The sequence below is a fragment of the Tinamus guttatus genome, unplaced genomic scaffold (assembly GCF_059628265.1).
Source record: "Tinamus guttatus ecotype Peru unplaced genomic scaffold, ASM5962826v1 Tinamus_guttatus_pri_ptg001067l, whole genome shotgun sequence".
NCBI classification, from domain to species: Eukaryota; Metazoa; Chordata; class Aves; order Tinamiformes; family Tinamidae; genus Tinamus; species Tinamus guttatus.
In genome coordinates, this window is record NW_028289601.1 from 161,823 (window position 1) to 184,167 (window position 22,345).

Consider the following 22,345-nt stretch of genomic DNA (forward strand, 5'->3'; position numbering starts at 1 on the left):
AGTGCCCCAAACCCTGCGAACTAGAGCAGAACCCAACAAGGGCAACAGCCTCGACCTGCTGGCCCAAAGCAGGAGGCAGCAACAGGTCCCACATCCATGCACCAAACTGAGAGCTAGATCCACACGGCCAAGAACTGAAACACGCTGGCAGAGCCCACACAGGGTGAAAAGCTCTCGAATGGGCAAGGCCTCTGCAAGGAGAAGCATCAGTATGAGAGAGACTCAAAGCAAAGGCAAATCGATGACAGGAGTCCCTGGTTTTCCTACCCTATTCACAGGAGAGCGCTCGGTGCCACTGAACACACAACCTGTGTGCTGCCCCCTCCCGATAAACCCTTCCCGCCCAGATTATTTCCCTCGCACAAAAATAAAAATAACAAAATCGAAGCAGAGATCTGCGCTGCAAATGCCGTCAGGAGGAGGTTTCCTTCCTGCGCGCGTGAATCAGTGCCGCTGTTCAGGCCAGGCGTGGGACGCGGCGCAGGGGAGGCCGGGACGACAGAGCCGAGAAAGCCAAAGTTTGGAGGCTGCGGAGGGGGCGTGAGGGGGACGGGGCAGCGCTGACAGGGACAGGAGGAGATGACGTAGATGCAGCACCGGGGAAGCCACGAAATCTGGGTCAGGAAAAGAGAACAAAGGAGCAACAGGAGGGGGAGCTGCTGCTGGCTGTTTTGAGTTGGGGTGGAGGCTGCTGGAGCAAACAGGACAGGTCACGACCATTTGCGCAGGCTGCCAAGGCGCAGGGAAGGGGTAGCCGGGATATATTTACATCCTCCTCCTCACCCCCAGGGTGGACGTTTAATTCCAGCCCTGCTGCCTTGGCGCCAAGCGCCTGAAAGCCGGAGACTTCAGCGCTCGCTGTTGGGAGGGATCCTGCAGCCAAGCTGGGGAAGGCAGGAGGCCTCCTGCTAATTGCTCCATTCCCGGACATGCTTCTAGGAGTACAGGCGCTCCCGGAAGCTACATTGGGGTACACGGGGGACACAGGCTGCCGCTGGGGGTTTTCCCCCAGCCCAGAGTGAAGCTTCTTCCTCGGGGAAGGGCAGCAGTGTGAGTGGGCCCATTCCCCATGCGCCGGAGCCGACCTCGGCGCGGGAGCAGCGCGTTCCAGGTGCCCTTGCGACCCGCTTCACCCTGTGCCTCAGCAGCGGGAACCTCCACTCGCTTCCTCCCGCCTCTCCTCCGGGTTAATGAGCAGTGCAAGGTTGATAACTGGGCCCTGTTTTCGCTTTCTGAGGCCCCAGCGCAAGGAGCCTAGCGCAGCTTCGGGTTATACAGCACAACCTTCCCAGATGGATGTGTCCCAGCCACCGACACCGCGCTGCGCCGGGGACGCGGCCCCTGCGCAGGCCGAGGAGCCACCACGGCCACACGGGGAGCAGGTTGCTCCAGCCGCTGGCTGGTTACGGGACAGGAAGGTGAGTGCTTAGAACAGACCCAGTCCCATGCAGACTCCGAGGGCTCAGGAAGAAGTACCCCCGGGTGCCAGGCAGGGCAGTCCCCGGCACCACGGGCAGGGAGCTGGTTCTCAGCCCACAGGAACTTGGCTGCTGCAACCAGCAATTAAAACCCCCTGACGACCCCCTCGGCAAGGGGCAGGAGGGAGGCACTGGCCCTTCGGCAGCACCGAGGGCTTCATTTCGGTGCTTGGCTTTCGCCTTAGCATCGCGCGGCCCCGAGCGGGAGCCTCCTGCAAGGGTAAAGGATGATGCTCTCGCAGGCGCCCTCTCATTGGATTCCGGGAGAGCGAATGGGAATCGCGGCTCCATGGCGACGGGCTCTATCGCCAGGAGCAACCAGACAGTTTGGGGGTGATTTCGCTTCCTCCTCCGCGAGCAGCTCCCGGCTCCTGCGGAAAACGGTTTTCACAGGAAGAAGTGGGGGCGGCAGGAGCGAGGGGGCTGCAGATGGGAGGCATTAACGACTCCTCGGTCCTAGCGACTACCAGGCTCCGGGTGCCTCAAGTTGGGCTCCACGGGGCTCCCTCCGCACGAGGGATCTTCGGAAGGACTTGTGTTTTCCCCTTTTCTCCGGGCAGCCAGCAAAGCTTTTGCGGTATTAACATTTACCTGCCAGATGCATCAGGAGGCTGCATTAAAAGGCTTTGCTCGTAGGACCACCAAGGCCATGGAGCTCCCTAAATCTCCCTCTTAGGCTCTATCTGGGCTCCTCTGCAACACGCAGCTCTCTGCATCAGCCGGGGGGCCCTCTGCACCCTGCACAAAGCCAGACGCTGCCTCCTGGACACCCCTGCGCTCCCTCTGCCACCTGCTCCCTATCCCAGGGAACAGCCTTGGCTGGAAGGAGCCCCTTGTTCAATGAGAAAGGCCTGAAACCAGCTTTGAATCGTCCCAAGCTGCAACGGTCTCGGCCAATGAAGCAATTTCTCCAGGATTTTCTCCACTGCTTTATTATCTGTTGAAGGTAGAGGTTTACTTTTGCAATTCCTTACAGTTCCTATTAAAAAAAAAAAAAAGGCCAGATGTATCTGACTGCACTGGGTACAGGCTCCCAGCGCTTAGTCATTGCTTTAAATCTTAATCTCCACCCCCACATTACATCAAGAGGTGAAATGATGATGCAGATGGAAGGTTTCGACTTCAGGTGGAAGGGGGGAAAATCACCTCATCTGAGCAAGGAGACAGGAAAGCAGGCAAGGGAGGAAGCTGTTAGCTGCAGGTTTCCAACATGTCCCAAATAAGCCCAAGGTGGGTTGGAATCCACCACTTAAATTGGCTTTACTCGCAGCTGAGACCCCCGACATCCCATGTCAGGGTCTACTTGGTATTTTTTAGCAAATAGCCTGGCTGTGGCAGCCCTGCTTCCCCAGAGCTCCCCCAGGAGCGGGAGCATCCGCGACCCTCTGCGGCCCAACGCAGAAACTGGAGCTTGGAGGCGCCTGGTTATACAGCGCACGGTGCGTGGATTTCGCTATACGGAAGCATTTAAACAACTGGATACCTTAAGGAAAAAAAATGTTATTTCTGTTATCTCCCTGCATCAATCAATGCACGCACTAAAAGCAGGACGGGTGTCAACTTGCTATTGTTACACTCCAAGAGCGTGACAATCAGTGTCAGGAGTGACAAATCCTCCCAAGATACACAGGCATCAAATGTGCCAGCACAATAAAGGTGCACTGGCACCCGACAAATGAAAGAATCCAAAGATACAGCATATTTTGCCCATGCTCTTAGAAGAGTGCAATTTTATTACCCAGCATGCGAGGAAGCAGCAGGGCCTCCCTGCACCAAAGCCCCTGGGCTCACGTCGTGCCAGGGACGGGCAGACGTCTCCACCGCGCGCCCCGGCCCTGCTCCTGAAGCCACGTGTCTCCCCTAGACACCCTGGAGGCGCTTGCACCGAAAATCAGTGTTTCAGCAGAAGATAAACAAACAAAAAATTCAATGAGAGTTAATTAATTGAGGCAGAGAAGCTGTTGTGAAGGGAGCACCCAGCAGAGGTAACTGCCTGCAACAGGGATGAGTCGCAGAAAGAAGGAGGCTCCATCACTCCGTATCCATTGCTCCAAACGGCTACATAAAGCCCCTTGAACTCAAGTCAGAGCTGCTTTTCTTGGCATCCTCAACACGAGAACAAGCTCTTGTACAGGATATGAAGAACAGCACCAGGGGCTAAGACTGAAACTCCACAGGCCTTGCAAGGTGCTTGGGCAGCACATGGAAGGCAGAAATCCTTTTGGAAGTGCAAGATGAGCTTTTCTTCTCTGCGAGAAAAGGAAACAGAAGATGTTGAGCGGTGCCTGAAATGGCTTCAACCATCGACCCGCTGCCTGTGCCGGGGGTCCTGCAGTTTCTAGTCTGGCACCGGCTTGCTGAGATCCAGCATCTGCTCCCGCTCACGACCGGCCTTTGCTTGTGCCCCCACCTGCCACACTGCTGCCCGTGCACGCCTTTAACTGCTGCCTGGCTGCACGTCAGCAGCAAAAGGGACAAACTCCATTCATTATTAGAGCTTCAGGACAGGAGAGAACATCAAATCAGGCAGGACCACTATATTAGAGGATATTCCAGCACACTCAGCACATCCTGCTAGCCCAGGCACAAGGCCTGGCAGCCCCCATGCCACACGAAACAACGCTGAGGGAAGAAACTGCACTTAAGCAACGCAGATTCTGTTTGTTTGCCAAGAACTCAACCCACGTCACGCCAAAACCCAGTTTTGATTAGGTTTTAATAGTGGCTTGGTCACAAGTCACCCTTTGTTTACAAAATCTGGGGAGAAAAGAAGCTCCAACAGCTCCAAAGAAGGCAGCCAATAGTTAAAAAGAGAGAAAGGATCCGAGGGGTCATCTGTGCAAACAGCTCTGGAGAAGGAAGAGCTTGAACTTGGCGCCACCGTCGTGTTGCAGGTGTCTGTGCACAGGACAGGGAGGGTAGGAACCCCGGGGCAGAGGGGCTCCCTCGACGGGCCCTGCTGCCCTCCTTCCCCTGGCACTGCCAGCTCATCCCAAGCCTTGGGAACCGCTCCAGCGACGTCAGAGCCGTTTCCCAGCAACGATTCCGGAGGGCTGTCCGCCACAGGGCTTTCCTGAAAAGCTGGCGAGAAATTATCCACCTCCTCCTGACAGTGGAGGGCATCGGAGCAGCGTTTCTGCTGAGCCCTCCACGGCCAGGAGGCAAAACCTGTCGGGAGCGCCTGCAGCTCCAAGCCCTCATCCTCCCGTACAGCCCTGGGCTGAATTCCCTCCACTTCAATTAGTCCATAGCAGGATATCGCACTGGGTGGGAGCCCCACCAGGAGAGAAGCTCAGGATTAGGAGTAGCCCTGAGGCTGCTGCGGGCCCCTGGGCCATGCCCGTGCTGAGTGAAGCCCAAGTACAAAGGACACTAAGAGAAGATGTCCGGGAGGGCTGCCCCCCGCAGCGTTTCCCCTTGCCATTTTTAAGCCGATGCTCCCGCTTATGGCCACGCTAGGAGAGGACAGTTCTTAACCTCTTGCCTCTTGTTTTCTCCAAAACGTTCCCAGCCTTTGCCTGCTGAAATGCTCCCCTTTCACTGCAGCAGATGCTATTGCTGTCTGGTGACCCTCAAGCCACAGGTGATGCTTCCAATGCTAAATAAGCACTTTAAAGAGATTAAGGAAAAAAACAGGTCGAGCACCTTGGATGAACACCCTGTAGCCCTGTGACTAGCGCACGAAGCCAAAGAAATCACTTCCCAGCACTAAATCTCAAATGACAGCAGCATCCTTTCCACTGCCTTGTTTTAGGCACGTATGGAAAGGAGGCGAAGGGGATCTGAAGTCCAGCTTCCACTATAACCAAATCCAGCTCAGCGAGACGGTTAAAATAATAAAAGGGGTTAAAATATATGTGAACACAACAGACCTGGTCCTACTGAACGCTAAATTGCATAAGCTGTCCTGGAAATCTCCTGTGGCACCTGGCCAACCACCTAGTGACCATTTGCCGGCAACTAGCCGACTTCAAACAAGCAAATCCTTTAAACTACAACCTGCCGAGGAGCAGGGGGTCCTCTCTCTTTCCAAAGTGACACAAGCTGAGACGCAAGCAGCTCCCACCAGCCCGGCACGGGGAACTCCTCCGTGACATGGATCCAGTGCGTGTGCCAGGGATTCCCCTGCTTCCTGGAGCTGCATTAGCAGCAACACGGAAAGAAGGGGAAAGCCCAGCTCGAGCTCCCCAGCTCCAAACTGGAGCAGAGCAGCGCGCAGTCGTTTCAGCACAGAATCATTTTTAAAGTAACCCTGTTAAGAAACAGAAATCCTGTCACTTACCAGAGATGAACGGCGTGACGTCCCCATCCCCGAAACACTCGCTCACATTTACACCTATTCTGTAGCCGAGTGACAAGGGCGTGGGGTGAGGAAAAGAAAAGTCTCTGGTCAATCTTTCTAAAGCGCAAAATAATTGTAGACTTAATGCTAAGAATCAACTCACCCTGGTGGTTCTGCACTCTTAAGAGGTCACCTCTTTCCTAATTTCAATGGAGACTCCATTGCCACAACCAATTTGGGAGGGATTTTGCAAGGGAATTTCGCTTCTCGGAAGGCTTCCCCCAGCAGCCCCTGCCGCTGGCACAGCGGGAATCGCTCTGACGAGCAGCTCGGGAGCAGCGCCCGGCTGCGCGCGGGGATGTCACTGCGAGCTCTGCCAATAGCCGCACGCGCCCCCGCTCCTGCTCGCGCTCAAACGCGCGGCGAGCGGCCTCCGCAGAGCCCGTGGAGCCGTTAAAGACGCAGCATCCGCTGGGGATGCGGGCGCAGGAGCAAGGAGGAGGCAGCCCGGGACTGCCGGAAGGGTTCGGCACATACTCTGTGCCTTGCAGAAAGCATCGAAAATGCAGAGCAGGTTACAGGCAGCCTTGTTTCACTGCTAGCGATCTCAAAACTATATCTAAGGAGTGGGGGCTTTAAATGGCTCAATTTCAACTCAGTATTTTTTTTTTCTTACTTGTTTTTATGTGATTAAACACTGACGTGGGAAACAAGGAACACAAATGGCCCTAACGGGGTTTGGGACTACTCACACTTTCCCCACAGACGGTTTCTGTCCCAAGCCTGGACAAGCTGCAGCCAAGTCTCCTCTCCCCAAACGAGACTCGAGTCCCAAACACACAGGGCAGCCCTGGAGACATGACCCTGGCCAGGCTCCAACCTCACCCCTTGGGGGCTCCCAAGACCTTTCGGCTGGGCTCAGACTGCCCCATCCCACCCTGGTCCCGCCGGGCACAAGGTGCAGCCGGGAGCCCCCGGACACCAGCGGCTTTGCCGGCACTGGACGCAGGGAAGCACCAGGCTCTGGCTGAGCGCCGGTGCTGCCGGAGGCAGCAGCAGGGCCGGGGGCAGCAGGGCTCCCAGGACGGAGCGTGCAGAAAGGAGATGCAAACCTGAGCCAATACAAAACTCTCCGCTGCCACCCAAGGGAGTCAAGACATGGCCACTGCCACCCAGCCCTCGCGGGCCTGTGAAATCTGGGCCCTCTCCGGGGTGCGACGGGGCTGGCCGGGCTCGGGGCGATATCTGCCCACTGCTCCGCAGGGAGCCAGGGTGCGCGGGCGTGCGCAGCACAAACACATGTCGGAGTGGCTCCGCGTGGCAGCTGGACGCGGCAGGGCTGCGAGGCTCCTGCGCGGATTGCACGAGCAGCTCCACAACATTTTTCTCCTGTATCTTATCTATTTGGGGGTTGTTTCTTCCTGGGTAGCCAGTGCCCAGGCACTTCCTTTGCAGGGTCAGGGCTGGGGTTCACAGCCCTGAGGAAACTCCAGCAGCTCCTTTGCAAATGTAGCAACACGAAGGGCAGCAAAGAGCAGCCCTGCTCCAGCACCGGGGTCTTTGCACACCACGGATGAGATGCTGGAGCCTCCCCCAGGCCCAGGGGAACTCGCAGCACCTCGCGCTGCCTGGGAGCATCTCCGCTCCGGTGGATTTTGGCTCATTAAGGCCAATTGCTGACGCTCTCTGCTCTGTGGGAGCAGCCTTAGCACTTTAAAAGGAGGGAATTATGGATGCTCCTCTTCCTCTCTCAGGTCTTACTGCCTTCAAATAACCCCCACTGGCAGAACATCCGAAGCGAGCAAAGACAGACAGACACCTCGGGGCCTTCTGCTTAAACCCCATCATCATTTTGAACATCATCATTAACCCAGAATGGAAGGAAGCTCCCTAAGAGGAGCCTGGGCTGCCAACCTGCATTCAGAGCCTCCCCGCAACTCCCCTCCGAGCTGGGTCCGACAGGGACAGAGGGGAGCCAAACACAGCAGTAACACGAAGACAGAAAAGAAAGAAGGCAAAGAAAGGCACAGGAGGAGAGAAACAAGTGCCAAGAGGCATTAAAACAAAGGAAGGGGAAGGGACACGTTTTATTTAGGGAGTAGCTGGAAAATCCCTTCTGCCAGCGCTCCCTTCAGGGCTGCGCTGCCATCCTCCCAGTACAGGGTTCGGTACATGGGGTAACAAAGTTACTGTCTCCCCCCTTCTCCAGGGGGAGAAAAACTCAAACCCGGCAGTGGAGCTTGGCCAGGCCCCGGCGCCGCCGCACTGCCTCCACCGGCAGCGGCCCCGGAGCGAATCCCTCAGCGGCTCCCGAGGGCCACGCGGGCAGCGGCGCGACCGCGGCGCTCCATTCGGTTCCACGCCGTTCCATAATTCAGCGAGAGAAATGCCGCAATGGAGCGCGCAGCGCGGGTCAGAAACAGCGCGCACCGGGAAGGAGCCGGCGGCACAGAGGAAGGGCTGCGAATATTCACCGGCAAATTGGGATCCAAAGCAGCTTCCTGGTGCTTCACGCGTGGGGCTTCTCGCGCCGGTTGGCCCTCGTTAGCTGTTTTGGTAGCAGCATTTTCTCTGTGGTGCAGCTAAAACAAGTGATGTTTTTAAGAGCAATGTGAGGGCCTTTTGTGTATTTGGCTACTGTCCTCTAAATCCAACTATCCTAAATTCAGAGCCTTCCATTCCTCATTTGTGTCTCCCACTGCTGGTCAAGTGTCCTGCTAGGATCTGCTCTCTGCAGCACCCCGAGCACCGGAACAGAGCTCCGGGCGGGAACTGCTCTCTGGATCCCACTGATTCTCCCACATTTTTTGCAGAATATGTGAAAATACATGGGGGTGGGGGGAAGCAGCCATCTGTCTCCTTTAAAAAAAAAAAAAAAAAACAACTAAGGCAGCACCAGTTTCTGCCTGCTTCCCCCTAAGGAAGGATAGCAATTTTCCAAATATTTCTAAGTCAGGAAACTGCCAGTAATATTAATAATTAAAAAAAAACAGAATATTATTTGATATGGAAAAAAGTAGAGTATTACCATGAGCAGATAACTTCAAAACTTATAAATCTGCAGATAAAAAGCTGTCCAAAAATATTGTTTTTCTTCCCTCTGAATAACTCCCCAAAACAGTGAAGTCGTGAGGGGCGAGGAGAAAATAGAAAAGAGTGAAAAAGAGTTGAAATGTCCTAAAAGTGAGTTCAAAACACACATTTGGAGGCCTGTTTGCAAGAAACTCGCATCTTCAGCCAAGGGTTCATTTGGTTTAAGCAGAGATCTTGAAGCAGAGATGCTTCGTGCCCTAGATGGGAGCTCCTGGGAAGGAGCTCTGCTACAGAGCGAAGCTCCGCAGGCAGCATCCGCCTCTGCCTCGGAATCGCGGCGCGGATGGAAGGACGGGCTGCACTGGGGTACGGTGCCGTCCTGCTTTTTAGCATGGGTCTGTCTGTTATCTTACCCAACTGTTCAAACTATTTTAATTACATGATTATATTTTAACTTAACATGTGAACTGCTCTTTGGAGCATCCTGCAAAGAGACAGGAGAAACCCCGGGGCGGGTGTCGCGGTTGGGGAGTCCCTGCTTCAACCAGGGCAGCTTTTCCAATAGCTCTCCCAACTTCCCCATTAGCCCTCACAGCTACCAGCTTCTCTGCTCGAAGGGGTGGAAAAGGGGAGAGATCCAGCAAAACCTCCGACAAAACCTCCGGGAAGAGCGGAAAGGCCAAGGGCACCTGCATTCGCCGGGCAAAACCACAGCCGCCACGAGCTCTAGTTTTAGGGTTTGTACTGCCTTGCATCGACCAAACTCGAGCTTTTCACACCGTTATTTACTTCTCCATCCAGGCTCACATGCCGGCCGGTGCTTGTCGACACTCGAGTTCATAAAGCTTGCAAGCCTGGCACAACATTCCAGGGAATTATCCATGGAGTGAGTGATATTGTCTTACAGCTGGTTGCTATTTCTGGACCACATGTAATATTACTACCACAGTATTAAAGAAAGATAGGGTGGATATACCCCAGGCACCAACCCGGGAGCAGGGAATTTTGTATACATTGTGGGAACTGTGTGTATAAAAGAATTCATCTTGCAAAAGCCTCAGAATTTCAAACTTCAAAATTTTTGTACATTGTAACATTGAAAAACTCAAGGAGCACCTGAAATCCACCCTAGAGTTCAATGGATTTGCACATATTACCTAGCCCCGCAGGAAAGAACCGCTTGCTGAAGGAGCTGAATTTGGCCACAGCAGTTACCAACTTCTTCACCCCCCAAATGAGGGATTTTCCTGGATTACCTTTAACCACCGGTAGCTCAAGGGTTAATCCTGCAATTCCTAACCACCCAATTCCAAGCAAGTTGTTCCCAAACGCTTCCCAAGATCGCTGGCATTCTGCAAGCCCACTGAATCCTAGCCTGGGAGCGTCACAGAGCTCGGCAGGAGGCTTCGCGGCGCTGCGGGTTCAGCTCCTGCCAAGTTTTTACCTCCAGGCACCTGCCCTGCCTGTAGCGACAGCTCCTCTGAGCAGGGGAAGCACTTGGAAAGCAGGTAAGTGACAAGGGAAAGGAGGAAAATCTCTTCCCATCGTGTGAGTGATCCTCCTTCCCAGGAAGGACTGCCCCGAAGCTGCAAGTTTCTGCAAAAACAGGAGCATCCCTCCTCTTTGCCTGTCCTATTCCAGCAATCCCTAAGGATCCTGCTTCCTGTCCATGCTCTTCCCTCTCTCCTAATGTGAGACCATAACAGAACAATCAACCTCAAACCGCCCATTTCTTCAGGCCCGGATATGGGGAAGCAACAGGACAAGGTGAAAGACAAGATGCCCAAAGCTGCCCCAAGGGCCTCGGTTTCCCGAAAATATCGTCCACCATAAAGTGGCTCTTGTGCCTCATTCAGCGCAAGAGGAGTTAGTTTCTCAAAGAAAAAAGATGCCAAAGCAACATAAAAAATTAAAAATTCATTAAAGAAAAAGAGAAAGAGCGAGAGAGAGAAAAAGAACCAGCATGAAGAGGAGGCTGCATCTGCCCACTCACAGTCTTAGGAGAGATTCGCTGGGAGGCAGCAGTGACTCAGCCTGCAGCACAAACACGCCGTGGTCCCAACACATAACGAACCCGGGGTTTGTACGGGATCAGGAATCTGCACGCACCCAGCTGACAACACGAATGCAGGGGAATCCCAGCGCTCGGAGACAGGCTGGGAATTATCAGCCCTTCCTGTCAGAGTCACCCACCTCCGGTCACAACCGACGCTCTGCAGAAGCACAACTCATCTTGGCTTCCATTGAGAAGCAGGGTGGGTGCCTTCTGCTTTAGCAGGACTTGGAAACCAAGAGGATGCTCAAAAAGATGGAGGAGAGTGTGAGGACTCATTTGCTCAGCTTGCCATCAGAAACGCTCCAAGGTCTGGCGAGAACGTGGCTCCACATCCGCTCCAGACAGAACCAGGCCACTCTGGGACACCAAGACGGGGAGGTAGAGGCCCAAGCTGGAAAGTTCTTGTCGCAGACAACGATGCAGGAGGGAGAAATTACATTGGGTCAATTCACCAGGTCACCTGAAAACGGGCTCTTGGCGAGGTGGCACCGAGGGCAAGCGAGCACAGCCCTGCTTTTGTGCTGAACTCGCATCTAATAAAACCACTTGAGCACCAGATGCAAAATGTGTTTGAGGCGACCTCTCTTCTCTGCTGCTTCAGAGACTGGATATGATCTGCCTTGACTTTCACTAAAATCCCCCAGAGATTCTGTTCTGCTACTGCTCTACTTGGGCTAAATTTAGCAGAGTAATAAAAATAGTCGAAAGGCATGCAATTCATTTTAATATCTGTACTTTTATGTTGCCAGGCAGTTAATTTCTGAGTGATCCTAAAGCAGTGAGCCAGAAAGAAAAAAAAACTTATCAGGATGTACTCTAGATTATCAATGGATCTAGCACTAATGATCCAAACTGCAAGACTCTTCATGAGCTTGAGTTGGCCAAGTCTCTACAAAAACACCCAAGACGGTGGAGAAAACAATAGTGTTTGGGATGGTTTTTAAAGAGGAAAAGTATTAAATTATGGAACAGGATCGAATACCAGCAGCTCTTTCACCAGTGCTTTTGCATGCTAAACACATCAAATACACTTTGGGGACAGAAGTGATAAGAAGTCTCTTAGTTTTTCACACACTCACCACAACGGGTCCTTAGAGCTGGGGCACCTGAATAAATACAGAGAAAAATCTCTTCCTGGAGGAAGTTAATGGATGACATTAATTCTAGCTGATCCTTCCCTGCACCTTGGGGAATTTGAAGACAGGTGTCTGCAGTGTCTCTGTTTGCAGGCCGGCTCTCTAGCTTCCCTGTGGGTTATTTGGGCTGTGAGTTGGTTATTTGGGCGGGGGGGACCCATCTACGAGTCCATTGAAACAAGGAGCATTCAAACAAGGAACACTGACACCAAGGCCGTTGGGCAGCTCTCCAAGTTACACTCTAAAGACAGCAACAGTCATGGAAAATGGTACCAGAAAGCCAAAATCAGCCTCTCAGTCCCGCCTGGCACCAGGAAGGGGAAGTTCTGACAACGGTTCACTCGGAGAAAGCGACTGAAGGTCACTCAGCTTTTCTCGAGGCCAGACACCTCCCTGCCACCTACTACAAACTCCCCCCTAGAACCAAAGTGTCACCCAAGTGTCCCCGTCACCTCATCTCCCCAAGGAACTGCTGTTCCTAAAGAGTTCTGAGATGAAAGAAACCAGACGCGCAACGGGTTATTATGAGAACTAGCATTTACTCCAGCGGGAAGCAGCACTAGAAACCAAGGCCAACTGACCTACCTGGTAAAGGAACCTGATGCTTTAACCACCATCGGCGCCGTGTCCCCTCCCTGTCACAAGCACGGCAGCATGGCCACTTCTCTGCCTTCAGGTCTTTTGAGTACACCACCAGCTGCAGCCACTTCCAAAAGGCATTAAAGAAAGGTTCAGAGCAAGGCAGATGTTACGCTCAGTTGCTTACAGGGCTTGGAAGTTCAGCAGAGATCAAGTATTTTATGAAATTCACTGTTCAAAGTGAAAGATTAATGTGAGTGAGGAATCCTCTGCTCTCAATGGCAAGCTGCACCCAGTGAATTAGCAACATGAAAGAAATCAGTCTGAAATGAATGAAAAGCCAAGGACAATTAGCAAACGCTGGCGTTTCCAGTGAGCCTGGAGCTCGTGGTAGTCGCGCGCAGGCAGTGACACTCACTGGTGCTTGTCCCTTCCCGTTTTACTCTTCCTTCATTCTCAGCTCACCAAAGGACTGTTTTGGGTTGCAGAGAGGTCCCTTTTCCACACAGGAGGTCAATTAGTCCAAGCTGGTGTCTCTCCTCAAGACTCGTCCTCGCACCCTCACAGAAATCGCTCCCTCCAGCAAACCTGGAGATGCCCAGGTCTATGACGATGGCAGAAATTCAACAAGCCAAACTAGACAACGAGATCCTACTGCTGGGATTCTGGAGCAGGTGAAAGACATCTCACATCCACAGCAGCAAGGCAAAGCTGGAAGAGGGATGAAACCCCAAAGTATGTTCCGTTTTGCAGATGCTCCTGGCATCACAAACTCCAGAAAAGATGACAGCAATCCCTGCACGCCCAGGATGGGGCAGAGTACAGAGAGAGAACGTGTGCATTTCTCGAGGAGACCTATGCCTAATTACATACGAGAAACCAACTTCGGGAACCTAACCCCAGCGCAGGCTGTTGGAGCCCTGTGTCGGTACCCAGCAATTTACATTCAAATCCAAACTTCCATGACCTCCTATGCGAACCTGGAGGCAAACTGCCAGACTCCATGAATAATGAATCCTTCCCTCCATATTCCTCAGCCTTGTACACATCCAGTATATGTTCTTTGAAGTACAAGGCTATTTTCTATCCTGCACGTGTAAAATGTGAAGCACAAAGGGCTCCGATCTCTGCCAAGACCTTTGGAACAGCTACTGCCCATCTCCCGGAATGGAGCGCTCCGAGCCGGGGCAGAATCTCCAGTCAGGGCAGGACAGGTTTCCAGCCACAGAGAAAGCTGCTTCGTGCAGTTTGGGTAAGTTGCCCAGGACTTACTCTGCTTCCTCCATCCACTCACGTTATTGTGGAAGGTGCTGGTTTGCTCACAGCTCTCAGCTTCTATTTAAATAAAACAGGACGTGCAAAGTTGCAGCATTTGAACTCCAGGGATGACAAAGCACCTGATGCTGGTTAAGGCAACGCAGCTTTGGGCATCTCCAACATACTCCTCTCCATCTTATTCCCCAGCTTTAGCTCACACTCGTTGCACAAGCCAAGACCACTGCAGGCAGCACTCAACGGGCAGCAGCACGTTCCAGACGTGGCGCAGAGCAGTGCAGCCCTAACACCCTGGACTGCTCTCGCTCACAAGCCTCAAACCTTGGAGCCCAGCACAATCAACTCCACTGCATTCACCTAGCAGCGTGGCCAGAGGGAGCCTGGAGCAACTGTTTAGAAGGACAAAGAGATACTAATTTGCCCCAATAAAGAATTAACTTCAACAGCCAGCACAGAACGTGGTTCTGCACAACAGGCTGCAGAGAGAGGCCCAGGCTAACGTTGGGCCTGAAAAAACACAACCATCCTCACACAAGAGCAGTGCGCAGGTACCTGCAATGTGCCCGGGGCCGCAGGCAGCACTGCCATCAAACGAACATGTGCCCAGAGTAGCTTCCTTGGTATCTCAGCAAGAGGCAATCACAAGTATGTAACAAACTGAAATGCTGGAGCTCGTGGGATCTGACAGGCCGCAGACAGCAGCACGATGCGTTATGTTCTGGCGACCCAGAGGGCTGGAATTTACAAGAATCTTCTTCCTCCAGCTCCACGAGTGGTACCTGAGGACTGCAGGTGCTGCCCAGAGCAGCAGCAAGCAGTGAGCACACACTGCAGCTGGAAATCTAAGGCAGCAAGTTCCTGGAATTCCACTCTGCTGAATGGATTGCCAGTCGGGATCTTGACCTGCACAGCTCAGATGGCTGCAGCTTAAAGCAGCACTTGACTAACTAGCAATGCATGTGTCTGAGCAGAAGAGAGCAGTCCAGCAACAGCCACTTTAACAGCACAAAAGAACTTCTCAGCTTTGATCCTAGGAAGATCGGAGCAAACAAAGATATTAGAACTCAGTCAGAGAGGAAAACAGTGCCATGAGCCATTGTCTGGTTTTGTCAGATCACTCCAGGTTTGTCTTTTCATGCTGTAGAGGTAGCTCAAACTGTTTGTGAGGAAGCACTGAGCAAAAACTGCAACACCTGATAACTAAGGGGTCAATCGGCTCCATATCCTACTCACCTCTGAGGCACCAGTCCCCAGTCAGGCCCCACTCGTGAGCAGTGGGAGAGGTCAGAGAACGGACCATATCCAAGGGATGTTGCTCCTTCACAACTGGCATGAGTTGAATTGGGAGTCTTAATCCAGCTCCTCAAAAGCCAGGTGGCTGTCTCCAGCAAAGCATCCTGATTGCAAGCAACCTGTGGAGAGTCTGATCCATCCTCACTTGTGCAATCCCTGGAGTCTGGAGTAATGGTTTACTATTCAGTGAAGCTGCCATCAAACACCACACTGTGCCAGCTTGGTGGACAGAGAAAAAGAAAAATCAGTCTAACATCTTTCCTCAGCATCTAGATTGTTCCATGAAAAAAAAAAAATCTTATAATTGCAAATATATACATGCCCATATATTGGAATAAACTTCCAAAATTTCCTAGGTAGAAGGAATCTGTCCTTGTTTTCCAGTGAAACAGGAACAAAGAGGAGAAAGTTGTTAGCAAGATATATTTAACAGCTCATTGAAAACACAAAGAGCAATGGATGGAAAAGCCCTAGGAGAACATTGGCTGGACAAAGTATTTCAGCAAATCACCTACAAACTACGGAATTGCCATTCACTCAAGGAGGAAGATTACTTTGAGCATCCTTGATACGATTTAATACAAAGTTTCCAATACGAATTAAAGGAGAAAAGCACAGAGGTTATGTCAGTCAGGCTGAATGTGCTGTACGGAGCACACAGGGCAGAAACGCAAGGGAATGGAGCATCAGGAATGGGAATAAGGAACGGGAGCTGCTCAGAGTGACAGAGGGGAACACCAGGCGCCAGTTCTCAAAGGGAGGTGGAGAACAGCTCAAGGCAAGAAATGAGACAAGATGCCCAGCAAGCACCAGAGAAAAAACTGAACCAAGCCCAGCCACGGGTGCGACTTCTTTGCACGTTTCCAGCAGCAAAAGGAGCACTAAGAGAATTAGCAGCGACACTGACTTTTGATTTGTAGAACAGTGCTTGCATACAGCTCCTTCAACAGCCTCCTCTTGCTCCCCAGAGGAGAGCAGACCTTGTGCATGCCCAGGACGTGTGACATCCGGGGCCTGCACCCTGCTCGTCACCACAATGCCCATTCTTCATTTCCCCTGTTTTCTTAATGGGTTGGCAGGTGAGGGCACCTCTGTTGTTCCACGGTCTTGCAGAAAGAGCTACAAAGCCCTGCAAGGTGCCTCCCCCTCTTCCCATGACACAATTCATGGTCCATCCTCTGTTTGGTGGCAGAGAAGCATGAAACCTTGACAACACTTAGAGTTTCTCTAAAGGAGTCTCCCCTTAAGTTATGGGGGGAATTTAAATGCCCCAAGAGGTCACAAATCAAAGCGCTCAGGAATGAGCAGCAAAAATTCAAGCGGCTCCTTCCCACCAACTTCGGAGGTGTCTCACAAAGAGCCTTCACAATGCGAAGGCTGCAGTGCTGCTTAAGGGTTGAAAAGAACCGAAACATAAACCTTACGTTCAAATTCAAACTAAAACGAGGTCCAAGATGGGTCTGCACGCCCAGTCCTGAGGTCCTGACCACTGCATCTTCATTGCTTTGGGCAAACAGGCTGCCTGCAGCACAGCAGCCAGGCTCCCAACACGCAGCAAAGCCAACAGTGAGCGCCTGGGCCTGAGGCTCCACGGGAAACAGGGGAAGATGCAGCAGAGAAGAGCACGACATGGGCCAGGAGGAAACGAGAGAAACTTACAGCAAGGCTTGGGCAGGACAAAGGAGATGAACTCAAAAGGTCACAGCTGCAGCATGAGCAAGTGGAGAGCCCTCAGAGCCAGCAGAGGCAAAGCAGGACGCTACGACAAGCGTAGGGTCTCCATGGCTGAATGAAGGGCTGGAGTAGCTGCTCAGCAGGGAACAGGCCGTTCCGACGGGATGTGCAGGGCGCTCTCCGTAAGGCGGCAGTGCCCGGGTTCCAGCCTTACCCAGTGCCTGGAGAGCCGGCCCTGCCTCTGCACAGCGCTGCCCCGAGCCGGGTGCCCTGGGGAGAGGCAGACACCCACGACAGGGATCTCTGAAAGCCCGGGAACAGCAAGGCCTCTCCCAAAGCCTCAGGGAGCCGCGCAGGCCTGGGCTCAACTTTGCTACTGAGCTCAAAACAAAGAGAAATTCGGAAGCAGAAAAGGCTGCGATCAGCGCAGGAGGCTCCAGAGCAAATTCCAGAGGGAGCAGTGAAAGGCGCTGGAGCAGGTTCATAAAGGAGAGGGGCCAGATCCCCCCGCTGCTCCTACGCTCCCCTGCCCGGGAGCCCAGGAAGCCTCCGCGGTGCCGCAGGGCCCTTCCCTCCCCGGCGAGGCCGGGAACGAGAGCGACTCACCTGGGCGCTCCCGCCGGGCCGCGGGGCCACAGGGGGCTCCGCGCCGTCTCGGGCGAAGCAACGAGGCGGCTCTGCCGCCCGCAGGCCGCGCCGCCGCCGCGGGCCCCGCTCCGAACCCGGCTCCCGCCGCGGACCCTGCCCCGAGCCCGCTCCCGCAGCTCCCTGCGCGCGGCCCGGCTCGGCCCGGGCCGGCCCCCGCTGCGCCGCCCCGGGCCGCGCTGCCCGCCCGGGCCGCGAGCGCCCGAGCCCGGGGCCGCCGCGCCAGGGCCCCGCCGCGAGGCGCCCCGCTCCCGCCCAGCCCCCCCGCACTTACCGGGCCGGGCCCTTCGCCGCGGGGCCGCCGCGGGGCGGGGGGAGGGGCGGGGGAAGGAGGGGAGCGAAAAAAGGAGAAAAGGGGGAAAAAAAAGAAACAGAAAAAAAAAGGGGGGGGAGGGTAAGAAGCTGCCGGCCCCTCCCCCGCGGGCGTGCGCGCTGCGTCACCGCGCGCTGCGTCACCGCGCGCCCCTCCCGCCCGTTGCCACCAGCAACCGCGGCCGCGGCCCCCCCGTCCGAGGGAGGCAGCGCCCCCTGGCGGCCCGGGCGGCGCCGCGCGGGGTGGGCGGCGCCAGCGCGGGCCCCTCCCCAGGGGGCGGGGCGGCTGCCGGCTGGGATCCCGCGGCGGAGCCCCGGGCAGAGCGGGGCAGTTCCGGCGGTGCTGCGGGGTGGGCGGTCGGTCTCGCTGCCCATGAACTCCGGGGAAGTCGGCGTTGCTTTGCTGCCAGGGGTAAATGGAGGGGCCAAACTGACACGTGCTGGGTTACCTGGCGATGGCTGCTTGGAGCAAGGGACTGGCTCGGTCCCAATGCACGAAGGAGGGCTCTGTCCCAGTGAGGTCCAGTTAGACCCAGCACTGTTCAACTTGTTCATCACTAACGAGGGCACAGATGGCGCCCTGAGCGAGTTCGCAGGTGGCACCAAGGGAGGACTGGCTGACACTCCTGAGGGCTGAGCTGCCATTCAGAGAGACCTGGACAGGATGGAGAGCTGGGCACAGAGGAACCTCATGAGGGTCAACAAGGACAAGTGCAGGGTCCTGCACCTGTGCAGGAATAACCCCAGGCACTAGCAGAGACTAGGCGTTGACCTGCTGCAAAGCGGCTCCGCAGAGAGCGATCTGGGAGTCCTGGGTGACACCAAGTTACTTGTGAGGCAGCAAAGTGCCCTTGTGGTCAAGAAGGCCAACGGGCTCCTGGCTGCATCTGGAGGAGCATTGCCAGCGGGCAAGGGAGGGGATCCTGCCCCTCTGCTCAGCTCTGGGGAGGCTCCAGCAGTATTGGGGGCTGTTCCAGGCTCCCCAGGACAAGAGGGACGTGGAGCTTCTAGCGAGGGTCCAGTGCAGAGCCACGAAGATGATGAAGGGACTGAAACATCTCTCATATGAGGAAAGACTGAGCGAGCAGGGCCTGTTTAGTATGGAGAAGGATGAGAGGGGATGTGATCAACATGTTCAAATACCTGAGAGGAGAATGTAGGGACGATGGAGCTGAGCTCGGTGGCCAGGGACAGGACAAGGGGTAATGGGTATAAAGTAAAACCCAGGAAGCTCCATCTCCATCTGAGGAAAAACTTATTTCTTGGGAGAGTGTCAGAGCACTGGAACAGCTGGCCAGAGAGACTGTGGAGTCTCCTTCTCTGGAGATCATCAAACCCGCCTGGATGCCACCCTGTGCTACGTGCCCTGGGTGTCCCTGCTGGAGCAGGGGGGTTGGACTAGATGATCTCTGGAGGTTTCTTCGAACATCAGCCATCCTGTGATTCTCTGATTCTCTCCAAACAAATCAAAAAGTGCTCCTGAACAGAAGCTCGACTAATAATGACCTCATGTTGTGAAAACACAGGCTGCCCAGGCTGGGCACTTCTGCAGTGGCACCCTGTTCTTGCTGGACATTGGTTCAACTCGCCTAGAGAACCCAAGATGGCACTAATTTCCTCATGGGCAAAACCCCCTCCTGCTGTTTCTGTACAGCTCAGCTCTGTTTCTGCCTGGCCTGGAGCCCTGCAAGGTCCCTTCTCTTAGTGGGAACCTCGTTTCACCATCACAGTGCCACCTGCCATCTGTGACAGCATGGCCCTGCACCGAGGTGGGGCCATTGCACACACGGTGTTCTTGGCTTTTGGGGATGGGTTTCACTATTATCAGTCTCTGTCCCACTGAAGGCAGCTCTGAAGGGCAGTGGAAGGTAGTGGAAGGAAGGGCGTGGATGAGGAAGGGCCAGAAGAAGAGCTCCTGGGGCTTTTTGCATATGATGTGGAGCAAGAGGCGGTTCAGACCTTCCACCTCAAGGTACTGTGAGTGCGTGTGGGCACCACACAAGGAGGGAGCTGAGTTTGCCTGCAAGGGCTTGGGCAGCAGAGTGTGACCCAGAGAGTCCTGTGCCTGGTGGCTCGTCCTTGGGAACTGTGGGTGCCTCCTGGCTCAGGGATACTTTTTGATTTCCAACAGGGCTAGTGCTGGCAAAGCACAGCACAATGCTGTGCCCTTCCTCTATTACAAGTGAGTAATGATGGCTCCCCACGTTTCCTTTACAGAAGCAGCTTCCCAGAGCCTTCCAGTTCATCAAATTCCAGGTGCAGAGCAACTGGGGGAAGCGCGAGTACACCTGCCTTTACCGACTGCAGGTTCATGGGATAATGGCAGCTCAGAGGTTCCAGCTGAGCCAGGAGAGCAGAGAGGTCCTGTGAACCAAAATAAAGGAGTCAGTCGTGTGTCAGTTCACGTTGGTGTTATGTGTGGCTCCTGGAGTTCAATTCCTGAGGCAAGCTGCACAAGCTACGCATGCTGAGCACATGAAGAGAGAGGCAGGAGGGCAGCTGGTGCTCTGCAAAGCATGACTCTGCTCTTCCAGGCAGTCTGAGGGCACTTGTTCACTTATTTCAAGTCAATTGTGCGGCATTGGAAGCAAAGAGCCTCTTGGAAAGGTATCCCCCACAGCTCCTGTGATCCCTCAGCACAGGGATGTCGCACCTTCACTCTGCAGGCGCAGCCAGCCTGCCTCCTGCCTCAGTGCCGCTAAGAGCCAGTTGCGCTTGCACCACTCCTGATAAAAGGAGCTGTCTGCCGGAGGGGAAGGACGGCTCTTGTCTTTGGTGCAGGCAACAGGGCAGGGCCCCTGGGCTCCAAGGGCAGCCCCAGGTGCTGCAGCTGCAGCTTTCGCAGCAGAGGGCACGGCCTCAAAGTTCCAAATTCCACGCAAGAGTATCATGCCAAGGCAGGGAAAGGCTTCCCGCTGCCAGAGCTCAGGGGAGCATGAATGGTCAGCCTGCCACAGGGGTGCAGAGCTTTGGACACTCATTGACAGCCCCAGCTCCTCTGCAGGGCACAGGGGCGGCCAAGGGTGTCACCCTCCCCATCAGCCCTGCATTGGGAGCAGCAATGGCACAAGCAAATAGAGGCCACTCACCCCATGTGTCCACTGCTCTCGTGACCAGCACACCCTTAACTCTGTCTGTGTGCAGTCTCTCTGGGCAGCCCCTTCCCCAGGAAAGACCATGAGTCCTGGCCCTGGAGCACGTCAGGGGAGGTGCCGCCTGCCCCGAGCTCACACACATAGGGAGAGGTTTTTCATATCTTCCCCAGCACAAGCACACCATTATTCCTCTGCTATTATTGCAGACGTCCCTGCTCCCCAGAGCCTTTCCCAGTTCTGTGTGCCCATGCTAGGCTGGCCGCCTGTTCGTGCAACCCTCCTGTGTGCTGCCCACAGGGCCCCACGCTGGTAGTGCTGTTCTGCGGAGCAGTGGGCTGAGAGGCCACAAGCTGACTCCTCACTGGCCAAGGTGGTCAGGGCACACCCAGCTGGACCAGCGTCAATGCACCTGGCAACACCCTGGCCAGGCTCTGTGGCTGTGGAGGATGAATCGAGCAATCAGCGGGCATTTCACATTGCTCAGGATGTGTTTGGCGGTGCCATTCCACCCATCCCACTGCCTCTTCTGAGAGTGAGGAGCCCTCATTTGGTGCATTCCTAGGTTTGGTCCTTTAGTTTTGGGTGACGACATTTGGTTTAAGGAGTGTTCACTCATTCATCCCTGGCACGCACTGCCCGTGGAGAAGCCCTCTGCTCCTCCGGTGACTCCTTACTCCCTTCCTGAAGCATGGGCGTATTTCTTCAGCCTAATATTACGTGGGACAACCCCAGCAGAAACCTCTTGATCACTCCCTCTCTCCAGAGACACTGGGCATCTCTAACTGAGGGCTCAGCACAAGAGAGATCTGGAACTTCTAGAGAGGGTCCAGTGTGGAGCAACAAAGGTGGTTTAAGGGACTGGAGCATCTATTGTACGAGGAAAGACTAAGTGATCGAGGCCTGTTTAGCCTAGAGAAAAGACTGAGAGGAAATCTGATCAATATGTATAAAAACCTGAGGGGAGAATGTAAAGAAGATGGGGACAAATCCTTCTCGGTGGCCAGGGACACGACAAGGGGTAATGGATTTAAATGAAAACACAGGGAGTTCTACCTCCATGTGAGGAAGAACTTCTTTCTTGGGAGGGTGTCAGAGCCCTGGAACAGGCTGCCCAGAGAGGCTGTGGAGTTTCCTTCTCTGGAGATCTTCAAACCTGCCTGGATGCCACTCTGTGCCACGTGCCCTGGGTGTCCCTGCTGGAGCAGGGGGGTTGGACTGGATGATCTCTGGAGGCGCCTTCCAACATCAACCATCCAGTGATTCTGCGAGATCGGCCCTGTCCTCATGCCAGTTTACCGTCTGTGCTCTTCCTCCCGGCACTGCAGAGGGAACAGGAGGTGAGTAAGTGATGCACACATGCCCCAGTAGATTATGTCCACCCCATATATGGAAGGACTCTTCAACATTCAGAAACCCACTTTGCTCTGCAAAATGATCAGTGGTGCCATCAGATGAAAAAATACATGGATAGGTTCTATTTAGGAAGG

The 22,345-nt window shown here is 54.4% G+C and overlaps 1 protein-coding gene across 1 annotated transcript in view; it reads right to left on the reverse strand.

Moving 5' to 3' along the window:
* R3HDM2 (R3H domain containing 2) overlaps window positions 1-15,181 on the reverse strand; it is a 33,613-nt gene extending 18,432 nt beyond the window's left edge. The window contains exon 1 of the mRNA XM_088538397.1: window positions 15,073-15,181. The gene's annotated coding sequence lies outside the window, so the exon portion shown is untranslated. The remainder of the gene's footprint in view (window positions 1-15,072) is intronic.
* Window positions 15,182-22,345: the final 7,164 nt, after the last annotated feature.